The following is a 13,367-nucleotide window of genomic DNA, read 5'->3' on the forward strand; positions in this document are numbered from 1 at the left end:
AGATACTTGAGGATATTTTTAACGGTAGTCCAATGATCATATCCAGGATTGGACTGATACCTATTGACTATCCCTACTGCGTAGCATATGTCAGGTCTAGTACATAACATTGCATACATCAGGCTCCCTACTACGGAAGCATAGGGAATGCGTCTCATATCCTCAACCTCTTGAGGTGTCTTAGGACATTGATCCTTTGACAAATGAATTCCATATCTATAAGGTAGCAGACCTCTTTTGGAATTCTGCATCTTATACCTAGACAACATTTTGTCTATATAAGTTGCTTGAAACATGGCTAGTGTTCTATTCTTGCGGTTTCGAATAATCTGAATCTCGAGAACATACTTCGCATTTCCTAAATCTTTCATTTGGAATTGCGTTGCTAGCCATTTTTTAATGTCAATTAGGTAACCTACTTCATTCCCAATGAGTAGAATATCGTCAACATATAAAACTAAGAATGCTATAGTAGAATTGACGATCTTCTTGTAAACATAAGGCTCGTCAACATTCTGTTCAAAGCCATAAGATTTAATCGAAGTATCAATTCTTTATTCCAAGATCTAGAAGCTTCTTTCAACCCATAAATGGATTTTTGAAGCTTAGAAACCTTTTGTTCTTGACCTTGTGCAATAAACCCCTATGGTTGAGCCATATAGATACTCTCCTCAAGACCGCCATTTAGAAAGGCTGTCTTGACATCCATCTGCCAAATTTCATAGTCATAAAAGGTGGCAATGGATAAGAGTATTCTAATTGACTTAAGCATGGCAATGGGAGAGAAAGTTTCTTCATAGTCCACTCCCTCTCTCTGGGTATAACCCTTTGCCACAATTCGAGCCTTAAAAGTATGTACTTTATCGGTTTGGTCTCGTTTTCTCTTGTAGATCCACTTACAACCAATTGGTTTTACATCATTTGGTTGATCTACAAGTTCCAAGACATAATTGAAGTACATAGACTCCATTTCGAGGCCCATGGCTTTGACCCACTGATCATGGTCCACATCTTTCATCGCCTATTTATAGGTCGATGGATCCTCTATGCCGTCATCAGGTATGACGACTTGTGTTTCTGTTAAACCCAAGTAATGGTCAGGCTGATGAACAACCCTCCCACTACGTCGAGGAATTCTCAACTCTTGAGAAGGATGTGACTAACCGGATGTACTAGTTTTATCTACTACTTTAGTAGATGAACTAGCTCTATCTGTAGCGTCTTTGGAAATTTCATCCAATACTAGTCCACTGTGAGGTTGATGACTTCTCATGTGGTCTTCCTCTAAGAATGTGGCATTTGTCGATACAAATACCTTATTCTCTTGAGGATCGTAAAATAGACCACCTTTTGTTTCTTTTGGATACCCTACAAATAGGCATAGTTTTGAACGACGTTCCAATTTTTTAGGATTTTGCACCAACACGTGTGCCGGGCATCCCCAAATCCTAAAGTGATGTGAACTGTGTTTACGCCCTTTCCATGGCTCATAAGGTGTTTCTGAAACACTTTTAGAGGGAACGTTATTCAAAATATAGACAGCAGTTTCGAATGCATGTCCCCAAAAGGAATCAGGTAACTTAGCAAAGCTCATCATTGAGCGAACCATGTCCAACAAGGTTCTGTTTCTTCTTTCAGATACACCGTTCTGCTGAGGCATATTAGGTGCAAAGAGTTGTGACTTGATTCCGTGTTCTATCATATAGTCCTGGAATCTTAAGTCCATGTACTCCCCACCTCGATCTGATCGTAGTGTCTTAATTGTTTTACCTAACTGGTTCTCAACCTCAGTCTTATATTCTTTGAACTTTTCAAAAGAATCAGACTTGTGATGCATTAGGTAAATATGACCATACCTTGAATAATCATCAGTAAAACTGATGAAATATTCATACCCACCTCGAGCTTTGACATTCATCGGTCCACAGAGGTCCAAATGTACGAGCTCTAAGGGTATTGTGGCTCTAAGACCTTTTCTAGTAAAAGATCTCTTAGTCATTTTTCCCTCAAAACAAGACTCACATGGAGGTAAAGAATTGTCTTCTAACTGATTTAGGAGTCCATTCTTAACCAATCTCTCAATCCTTTTGAGATTTATGTGGCCAAGTCTTAAATGCCATAGATAGGAATTAGAAGAAACTTTTTATCTTTTATTCTGAGTTTCGACTGTTCTAAACATCTCAGTATTTAAGACAAATTTTGCTTTAGTTGGTCTTAACTTATATAAGTTGTTATCAAGTATAGCAAAACAAATTTGAATACATTTTCTGAAAATGAATGCTTCATTAACTTCAAAAGATATTTTATACATTTGTTCCAATATACATGTGATATATATTAAATTCCGTCTCATTTTAAGAGCATACAAAACATCTTTAAGTATAATATATCTATCGTTGAAAAACAACTTCAAGTCTCCCACTGCTTCGACCGAGACAACCTCTCATGTTCCAACCTTGAGGGTGATCTCGCCTTCTTTAAGCTTTTTCCAAGAATTAGTTTCCTGAAAAGAGAAGCAAATATGATTAGTGGCTTCTGAATCCAATATCCAAATTGAGTTATCATACTCCACTAAACATGTTTCAGCAACTAATAAATCATATCTACCTTGTGCTTCTTTCGAGGCAGGGGCCTGAGGACATTCCTCAGTTAAGACAAATCTCAGGTCATCTATTACTAGTATTGAATTCAGATTTGTTTTCCATGTTAAGTAGTTGTCGCCGTTAAGTTTTTCAAAAGCTAATAGTTGAACTAAAGAGCTAGTCATGCTGAAAGAAAAACATATCCTTTTTAGTAAAAAAAACATTAGTCTTTTAAATCCAATCAAGTTTAGAAAAAAAAACTAATAATGTACCCTTCATTATTATATTTTGCAATGATATTTCAATGGGTTAGAATAACCTCCACCGAGGGGTGATCGACTATTCCTCTGTTGAACTAAGACTATTTTGACTAGATACTATCATTAGAATAACTCTTATTCATATAGTAACTCAGTTATCGCTACTTTGGTCAAGAATTTACTAACACTTAGTAATTCTCGTAAGTGTGATCCTCCATTTTCAGACCTCAAAGATCAGAATCATTATGCTCTCGAAGTTGGAAAGACAAGAATGAAAACGAACCTGAGAGACCCTATCAATTTCTAGAGTTCGCGGAGTTTCAAATCCTATAATACAACCCTCCGATTGGTAAGGTCGCTCCAGGGTAGACCTGCAAGCGCATTATAGGAATCTCACGGTGCGACCTAATGGAAGAGACCGTAGGATGTGTTGACACACTTCTTTCTCCCACTTACTATGAACAACTTCCCCTATTCACCTTGGTATTGACTCATGCAAACACTCTCCGAATGGAGTTCGCTCCCAGGGCGACCCAAAGTCAAGCATGAATCTCACGGTGTGAACTCTTAGGGACGCTAGAGCTAAAAGTACATTACATCTTTTCAGCTGAAGTGTTCTAGACGGTTAGGGTATAAAATACATAGTGATACATTTCGGCTAACTAAACATATCTTAAGTCTTGGTGTTTCATCCGAGTATAACTTTTATAATGGATTTTCAACCTACGATGTCTAAATGATAAACAAATTTTATTACCTCACACCACTCACGCATGCTCATAAAACCAGTTTAGCCTAACTCAGACATTAGCTCGATCTCCAGGTAGTAGGTGTTCTGTGAACCGTCAACTTAAAAACCTTCAACCTTAGTCATCTTATCCAACTTTTTGTCAAGATCTTGCCAGGTGAGTTTTCTTGTAACTTCGGTTTTACAAGATATCGACCTACTTTCTATGAAAATTTAAATTGCTCGATGGTTAACCCTAAGTGAGCATGCATCTTATCTTTGTTATAGATTTTAGACGTCTAGGTTATTTTATAACAATTATAAAATAAATTATAAAAATTATAACCCTAGAGCATTCATCTATAACATTCTTCCTTCAAACAAAGATGTTTTAATATAACACTTATATTAAAACTAAGCATGCATAGTATATATTTTATAACACTTATAAGATATAACAAATGCATGTCACATGCTTTTCCTATGGTAGGGTTTTAAAACTATATGGCATACTATATGTACACATAATCAAACAACATTATACATCACATGTACAATAGGTAAACAACACTAAAGTGGACCAATTTTGGCATTAAATGTTGGATTTTATGTCCTAAAACTCGTAGTTTTTAAATTAGTAAACATATTCTGTTTTGTTTTTCGATAAAATTGTTATTGAAATTGTAATCTTGAATCCAATAAACTAAGGTTCTGAGGCTATTTAATGTAGTTTGACTTTATGTAGTGATATAAATGTGAATCAAGTTCAAATATATAGCCAAAATGGTCTATAGTATATGAATAAGGTTGGGCGCCTTATTCTGGGGACACTATGGATGCGACCCACTTTGTAGTTAGTACAAACGATGTGATCTTGAATCGTTCATATAGAGATATGTCAGTGGGGGCATCCTATGCAATGAGTTTGCATGAGACTGAACCATGAAATAGTCACTTTTTACGTTTTAAATGCCGTTTTATGTATAAAACTGACTATTTTGTTAATTGATGACCTAGGTAGTTTAATATTAATCCTGAGCGAACTATGAACTCCTGTTCACTCGGAATTATCCTTAGATCTGCATAGGTGAGGGCAGCTCATTATCGCTGGCACATTAAGCCTCCCATTTCAGGGGTAAGATCAGGTGGATAGTTGGAAACATAGGGTGCAAGACGGAATTCACTTCTACCCGTTTTAGGGATAGTAGATAGGTTGTTCCCTTTACTGAATCCAGGTCTTGAACAAGGGGCCCCACTCTCTCCTTGGCCCGAGAGGGGTTCAATTTATAGGTTAGACCTTAAACCAATTGTTTATTAAAGATTCAATGGAACTTAAGGAACAATATGTAGTCTTGGGGGTAAAACAGTTTTTATGACCTAACCGAGATTACGAACAACCTGTGAAGGATTAGCTTACTAATCATGGTTATATCAAATGGACACAAATATATCTATAGTGAGGGGAGTGCAACTACGACACTTTAGTGGAATGACCCGTTAGTTAACAAATGTTGATTAATTAGGTCAAAGAGTTTTACCGGTCAATCTCGGATTGTTGGAGCTCATGATTTGTAGGTCCATTAGGTTCTTCTACTAGTTCATATGGAATAAACTTAGAACAGTATGATAGAATGATTCGAATTGTTCGAATTAGGTGAAAAGAGAGAAATCGATAGCTTTAATATTTAAATGTGATTTAAATATCAAGAATACAAATACATTCATATTCGGAAGCTCAGAAATAATGGAAATGATCAAAGATGTAAAAAGTCAAAGAGTTGACTTTTGACTTTGAAAAGTCAAACTTTGACCGACCTTATATTCAAATGTGATTTGGATTTCGAGAAAATGAATGTGGATTCATGCTCGGGAGGTCAAAATTAGTCAATACGGAAAAAATCATAAAACGTCAAAATGTTGACTTTTTAATCAAAGTTTGACTTTGACAAAATGACTATTTTGCCTTTTGATTAAAGTTAGTGGGAAAATCCAAACTTTTGTTGGATAATTCCACTAACAAAATAGTGGGCTAGGTTGGCTTATAGTGCAGATATTAAGCCTACTTAGATAGTGGATTCTAGGTGTTGGGTTTTTATGAATTGATTTCATGTAATGCATGGTCTTTTTCTATAAATATGGGCTTTGAATTTGGATTAAAAACTTTTGCCATTTTTCCCAAAATAGTTTTCAAAATTAGGCTGTGAAAAAAAAAAAAAAGAAAACCCAAACCAAAAGAAATTCCATTTCTTTTTCTATCTCTTTCTCTCTCTCGATTTCTTCATCCATCAGGTCCTACAACCTGGTTCTGAGTCCAGAGGATAGTAGGTCAACTCTAGTTGTGGTCCGGAAGAGTTCGGGTCGAGATTTAGCGAGGAAAAGTGTTTTGGGAGCTTCAAAGTTAATTTTTAATTATTGTTTTTTCCTTCAATTGTATGCTAATTTCCTTTTAATTAAAAGCAATTAGAGTATAATTAGGTCCTTATTCCATTGCGTATGTCTCGTGTTTCATCATGTGGTATCAGAGCATGCTTTAATTATGCTCAATTGCTTTTCGTGGGTGTTTTTTTTCTTTTCTATTCAAGTGTTGAATAAAATATGGACTAAAGTGGATTTATTATGATTTTGGCATTGTTTTTCTTTAAATTTCTTGTGGAAATTTGTAATTACTCACATGTTTATGAGCATTAATGTGTGAAAAAGGGTCTGTAAATTTGTTGGAGTCATTAGCGTTGAAATTAGGCTGTAATTGCTTGATTTTGAGAGAGAAGACAACAACAAAATTGAAGAAATTATGATCACAGACCCGAATTCTGCTCGCAGACCCGACCTGCCAGCCCGAGCTCTCCGACCCGATTTCTCGCACGCACGTCTGGCTTCACACACCTGCCCCCCGGATCCGACCCGTGCGCCGACCCGGTTTGTCGCCCGCCTGTGCGCCCACGATTTTCGTTAACCCGACCCGACCCCTCCCCACCCCCCCCCCCCCCCCACCCCGTTACTTCCGTTGACTGTGACCGTCTGGTTCATTGGACAGCCGGTTCCAGACGGTTCTGGGACCAGGTCCGTTTGACCTGGTTGAACTGGATTTGACGGTTCAACTTGGGGTTTTTGGAGTGTTTGGACCGGTTCGGGAGAGTTTTTGGGGCACGGGAGCCAAGTAGGGGGTTAGTCGCGCGCAGGTCGCCAACGCGGTAGCAGACCAACGCAGGTTGGATCCTGAGGGACAGGCCCGTGCGAAGCCAGGGCGCGCGTGTGAGACAAATCGGGGGTCGGAGCGCTCGGGCAGGGCGGATCGGCTCTGGGAGCAGAATTGGGTTATGATCACAATTTCTACAATTTTGCTGTTGTCCTATCTTCCCGAAATCAAGCAATTACAACCTAATTTCAAACTCTAATGACTAACAATTGACCGGACCCTTTTTCACACATTAATGTTCATAAACATGTGAGCAATTACAAATTTCCACAAGAAATTTAAAGAGAAACAATGCCAAAATCATAATAAATCCACTTTAGTCCATATTTCATTCAACCTTTGAATAGAAAGGAAAAAAACACCCACCAAAAGCAATTGAGCGTAATTAAAGCATGCTCTGATACCACATGATGGAACACGAGACATATACAGCAGAATAAGGATCTAATTACACTCTAATTGCTTTTAATTTAAAGGAAAAAAGCATGCAAAAAATAGGAAAAACCAATAAATTAAAAGGGATGTAATACAACCTTTGTAGCTCTCGAAACGCATTTCCTCACTAAATCTCAACCCAAACTCTTCCGGACCACCACTAGAGCTGACATAATATACTCTGGACTCAGATCCAGGTTGTGGGACCCGATGGATGACCCGAGAGAGAGAAAAAGATGGAATTTTGGGTTAGGTTTGGATTTCTAATTTTTCTCCAAAGAAGTGATTTTTCAAGCCCAAATTTAGAAAATAATTTTGGCAAAATGGCAAAAAGTTTTTTTATCCAATTTGAAAGCCCAAATTCATAGAAAAAAACCATGTCACATTTGCATGAAACAAATCCATAAAAACTCAACACCTAGAATCCACTATCTAAGTGGGCTTAATGTCTCCACTATAAGCCAACACCTAGCCCACTATTTTGTTAGTGGAATTATCCAATAAAAGTTTGGATTTTCTCACTAACTTTAGTCAAAGGGCAAAATAGTCATTTTGTCAAAGTCAAACTTTGACCGAAAAGTCAACATTTTGACTTTTTATGATTTTTTTCGTGTTGACTAATTTTTACCTCCCGAGCATGAATCCGCATTCATTTTCTCGAAATTCAAATCACGTTTGAATATAAGGTCGGTCAAAATTTGACTATTCAAAGTCAAAAAGTCAACTCTTTAACTTTTTACATCTTTGACCATTTCCATTATTTCCGAGCTTCCGAATATGAACGTATTCATATTCTTGATATTTAAATATTAAAGTTGTATCTCTAAATTGAAAAACCGACCACTATATCACATATACTTGTCGGTTTCTCTCTCTTCACCTAATTCGAACAATTCGAATTATTCTATCATACTGTTCTAAGTTTATTCCATATGAGCTAGTAGGGGAACCTAATGGACCTATAGATCATGGGCTCCAACGATCCGAGATTAGCTAGCTAAAACTCTTTTAGACGGAGCTAATCAACATTCGTTAACTAACGGGTCATTCCACTATAGTCCTGTAGTTGCACTCCCCTCACTATAGATATATTTGTGTCCATTTGATATAACCATGATTAGTAAGCTAATCCTTCACAGGTTGTTCGTAATCTCGGCTGGGTCATAAAAATCGTTTTACCCCCGAGACTACATCTTATTCCTTAAGTTCCACTGATCTACTAATGAACAATTTGTTTAAGGACCAACTTATAAACTGAATCCCTCTCGGGCCAAGGAGAGGGTGGGGCCTTTTGTTCAAGACCTGGATTCAGTACTAAAGGGAATAACCTATCTACTATCCCTATAACGGGTAGGAGTGAATTCCATCTTACACCCTATATTTCCAACTACCCACCCGATCTTACCCCTGAAATGGGAGGCTTATTGGGCCAGCGATGATGAGCTGCCCTCACCTATGCAGATGTAAGGATAATTCCGAGTGAACAGGAGTTCATAGTTAGCTCAGGATTAAGATTAAGTTACCTAGGTCATCAATTAACGAAATAGTCAGTTTTATACATAAAACGACATTTAGAACGTAAAAAGTGACTATTTCATGGTTCAGTCTTATGCAAACTCATTGCATAGGATGCCCCCACTTACATATCTCTATATGAATGATTCAGGATCACATACTAACTACAAAGTGGGCCGCATCCATATTGTCCCCAAAACAAGGCACCCAACTTTATTCGTATATTATAGATCATTTTGGCTATATATTTGAACTTGATCCACATTTATGTCACTACATAAAGTTCAAACTATATTAAATAGCCTCAGGACAGTTTATTGGATTCAAGATTACAATTTCAATAACAATTTTATCGAAAAACAAAACAGAATATGTTTATTAATTTACAAACTACGAGTTTTAGGACATAAAATCCAACAGGAGTTAGGCTATTCACTTATATCCAATAATTGCAACATATTGGTGGGACATGCATATAATTAACTAAATCCTAGATGGCCATCTAGTGAGCGATTTAACTCAATCTAACACACATCTAGTGGTTCGAAGGCTCACAAACATAGTAGGGCACCTATAGGCACTCGGTAACATAGTAGGAAACCTGTAGGCTTCCGATAACATAGTAGGAAACCTATAGGTATTAGGTAATATAGTAGGAAACCCATTGACTTCTGGTAATATAGTTGGAAACCCATCGACTTCCGGTAACATAGTAGGAAACCTAATGGCTTCTGGTGACATAATAGTGTTAGGAGAGCAAATCTTCACTCTTAACTAAAGACATATCATACTTTCAGTAAATTACATAAATTATAGAGGTTCCACACATAATCATATCTGTAACATGCTTATATAATCATGCTGGAGACACAATTCTAATCGCATCATGCTTCTCAATATCATCCAGTAAAATCTACTAAATCATAAAGTCTAAGTCTTCTAGCTCAATCGCGGTTTCGGTAGTAAGATTACTTACCTCAAAATTAAGCCCATATATATATATATATATCCAAAGTGAACCAACCTTCCTTCTAATTTCTATAACCTTCAATCAAATCGTAGGACCTGATCAAAATTAAATTAACTCTTTAGGATCAAATTCCAAAACATAATTTATCCCCAACGCCTCCAATTAACTTACCCAACTTGAGGCTTAACACGAAATTACTTCAAAGTTCTTCAAAATCAGCACGACCCAAAATAAAATTGCCAAAATTGACCTTTAGCTCTACTAGACAGCGACTTTAAACTCTTCAAGACTTCAAATCCATCCTCCTAAATCATGATTAGATTAACATGGTTGGACCTCAGTCCATTTGTGGCTGACTCACTTTTTTGGGCTCAAGTTTGTTGTGGGGCAGCCGATAAACACATGCGTTGTGATGCCCTTTCATGCTTTTAAGTCAGGATGATGACTAACGACATTGGTGTGAAATTCATGTAGACTCTAAAGAAATATTCTTCTTCTTCATCTTCTACATTCTGGCTCACTCTCTATAAACTATTTGGTCTTTCAGCAAATTAATGAAAATGTTCTCTGATTCAAAATGGGCCTAGACTATTGATGCTTGTATTTATGAAGTGGAAATGTGGATGCTATGCATTGATGGAATTGCATTGTGCACTCAAGTTTCCCCAGCAGAATCCATGTGTAAATTCCTCTGAGTTTCCTGGTAAGTCCAGGGTTGAACACAGGGACTTGTAAAAATAGTTTGCGTTGGTAATTTTTATGAAGAACTTTGTAGTAACCGAATAAATAAATAGAGTGTTGGGTTTGTTGTTTGCGTTGATGAAAAAGAAATAAGCAAATGCGGCGGAGTTGAGAAAAGACAGTTGCGTTGATAGATGCAATGAATATGCGATGAACAGGTTGAGAAGATCTTTAGCTAGCGTTACTTGGGAATGCGTCAGACTATGCGATCATGTTACAACCATGCACAGCAAGTCATTTTCCAATGTAAATGCGATGCTCCTAAATCTAGGACGCATGTGTTGAATGCAAAATGTCTATAGAGCTCATCCCTAAGTCTCTACTCTTGTCCTATGCGATGATGCAAAATGCATGAAAGCAAGGTGATCGCATACAATCATATCCTATCTCTAGGATGCATGCGATGCGTTGATAACAAATAGTGCTCATTCCTAAGCGCCTATCTCTTGTTTATGCGTTCTAATCTGGCTTTTTCGAGTCTAGATTCTAACCTAACCTTCCCAAGTCAAGATCCTGTCCTTAGACTACCCTCTCGAGTATCTCTAATGGACGAATGAAGCATACATAATCAAGATAATCGCAAAGAATGAAGATTCCCTAATTGTGCTAGCTAAATGCTTCTCAACCCATTCAACTGATTTAGCTACTCATGCGTGAATAACAGAGAGTGAACAAATATAGAGAAGGAAATTCCATTTTTATAAATGAGTTGAGTACAAAACGACAATAGAAAGTAAAAGGAGAGAGCCTGATAACAATTCCTTGCTAACTGAGGCTTTTTACATTGAAATCTCTATTCTGATCTAAAGATGTTCCCACTTTCGCAGGCATCGACCCTCTCTCTGTCTTTGAAGCTTCCAGTGCTCTTCCAAGCTTACCGGAACACAACTTCTTCCCTCGTGTCCGCCTTAAAATGAAAGAAAACTAAAGACATGCGAACTGAAGTATGAAATTTCTAACTGCCAAACTCGTGAACTAATCAACTGGTTAACCCTTTCTCTGAAGAATGCCCTTGGTATTTATAGAGCATCCATGGTGAAAGGCGACTTCTCTCTCCTAGTTGTACAGATGGGACAGCTTCAATTCCTGACTGATGCGCCGAATAATTATCACTGATAAAGCTGAATGTACTTTGTGACCATTATCGGCTGTCAACTTAATTTGGATTCGACTGTCATCAGTTTTCTGTCCCATCGCTCTTAATTGGCCTTTCACCCAGATGCTCCAAAAAAATGTTGCACTGTCCAAGTTGTGGTGATCTTTCTTGGGCGAATGTTTGCGATCACGATCAACGAAAAGCCTTACGGTGAAGTTGCGCTCGACCAATGATTACAATCTTTCCATTGCGTTAACGCATATTCTGCACAAAAATACAAAAATCAATTGTTCTAATGCGTTGAACGCATGCAACCGTAATATCATGAAAACGATGCTTAATGGATGCAAGTTAACATATTTCATCAACACAATTCAATATTGTTTAAGAACTTAGCACTATGTAACATGCATTTTTGCCCATTATCACACCCCCAAATTTAAACAATGCTTGTCCTCAAGCATAAGCTAAAGATTCCTTTAGCATGTCGACCGCATCGTTCTTTTTCTAGACTTCTCAAGGATACCTCATTCAAATCCTATATACCTGAGTTTCCTTAAGTCGTATCACACCCCCAAAATTTCGCTTGTTCCTTTTGCAGAAAACTTTAAGCTAAAGGAGTATTACAAGTCAAGCCTAAGCTTGTAAATGTTTTATAAGAAGGGAGAATACTCCTGAACTTGTTTACGACCCTGAAGTTGAAATGACCTTTAGACAAAGGAACCAATCTAATCGTCGTTGAAGGTTAAGGCAACAACAGAGACAATAAAGACAACAACAGCAACAACAGATGGCAGACAATCAAAGAAATCATAACTTAGCTCAACAATTAGCCAATGTTGTTGTACACCCAATCCTAATGGCAAATAATTGCGTGCATCCAATGTGAGAATACACATCACCTGTATTATATGACTTTTCGCCAGGGATCATATATCCAATGCATAGAGGGACAAGATTTGAGATGAAATCTGTGATGCTCTAGATGCTCCAAACAGCATGACAGTTTGGAGGCACCGATGCCCATGCCCATATGAAATGCTTCCTGGAAACATGCAATGTGAACCCCGAATCCTAATTTCTCTACTTTAGTATGTTCCCTACTGAGACCAATGAGATGAGTAGGTTAATGTGGAAACTAGAGTGGAATGGTAGAGAAAAGAGTGAAAAATTAGAAGAAAATAGGAAATTTGGAAGTTTGATTTTTGGGAAAAAAATTGGAAATTTGACTAAGTATAACCCTATATGATGGATGCGTTGGATGCATTGGATGATGGATGCATTGGATGCGTTGGATGCGTTGGAAGGATTGTGTTGATGCGTTCGAAGGGTTATTGGTGATGGCATGCGGCTGAAGGAAGAAAGATGGAAGTGACGCGTTGGAAGGAACAAGGGTAGGTAAGGCATGCATTGGAAGGCAGCCCATGCGTTGAGCGGCCAACCAAGCGCTCTTGCCCAATGCGTCGAGTGGCCAGCCAAGCACCCCTGCCATGCATCGAGCGGCCATGCCTATGTAGTGAGTGCCCTATCGAATGAACATGCCCATGCGTCGAAGCACCCTGTCGAGCATCAATGCGCCGAGCATGCGCATGCGGCCGAGCAAGCAAGCGATGGCCAGCTATGCAGCATACCCATGCGTCGAGCATCCAACCTATGCAGCACGCCCATGCGTTGATCGGCCAATGCCTATGCCAAACACCATGCGCCCGTGGCAAACGTGCTTACCTAGTGAGCCATGCATCGAGGATGAGCGGCCACCCTGTGCATTGGTGATGGCTAGCTCTTGTGATGGCTAAGTTGGATTGCGATGGTGGTAAGTTGGCTTGCTATGCGATGAGTAGTCGA

This window comes from Benincasa hispida, chromosome 12, assembly GCF_027475165.1.
Source record: "Benincasa hispida cultivar pf3 chromosome 12, pf3_genome.v1.1, whole genome shotgun sequence".
NCBI classification, from domain to species: domain Eukaryota; kingdom Viridiplantae; phylum Streptophyta; class Magnoliopsida; order Cucurbitales; family Cucurbitaceae; genus Benincasa; species Benincasa hispida.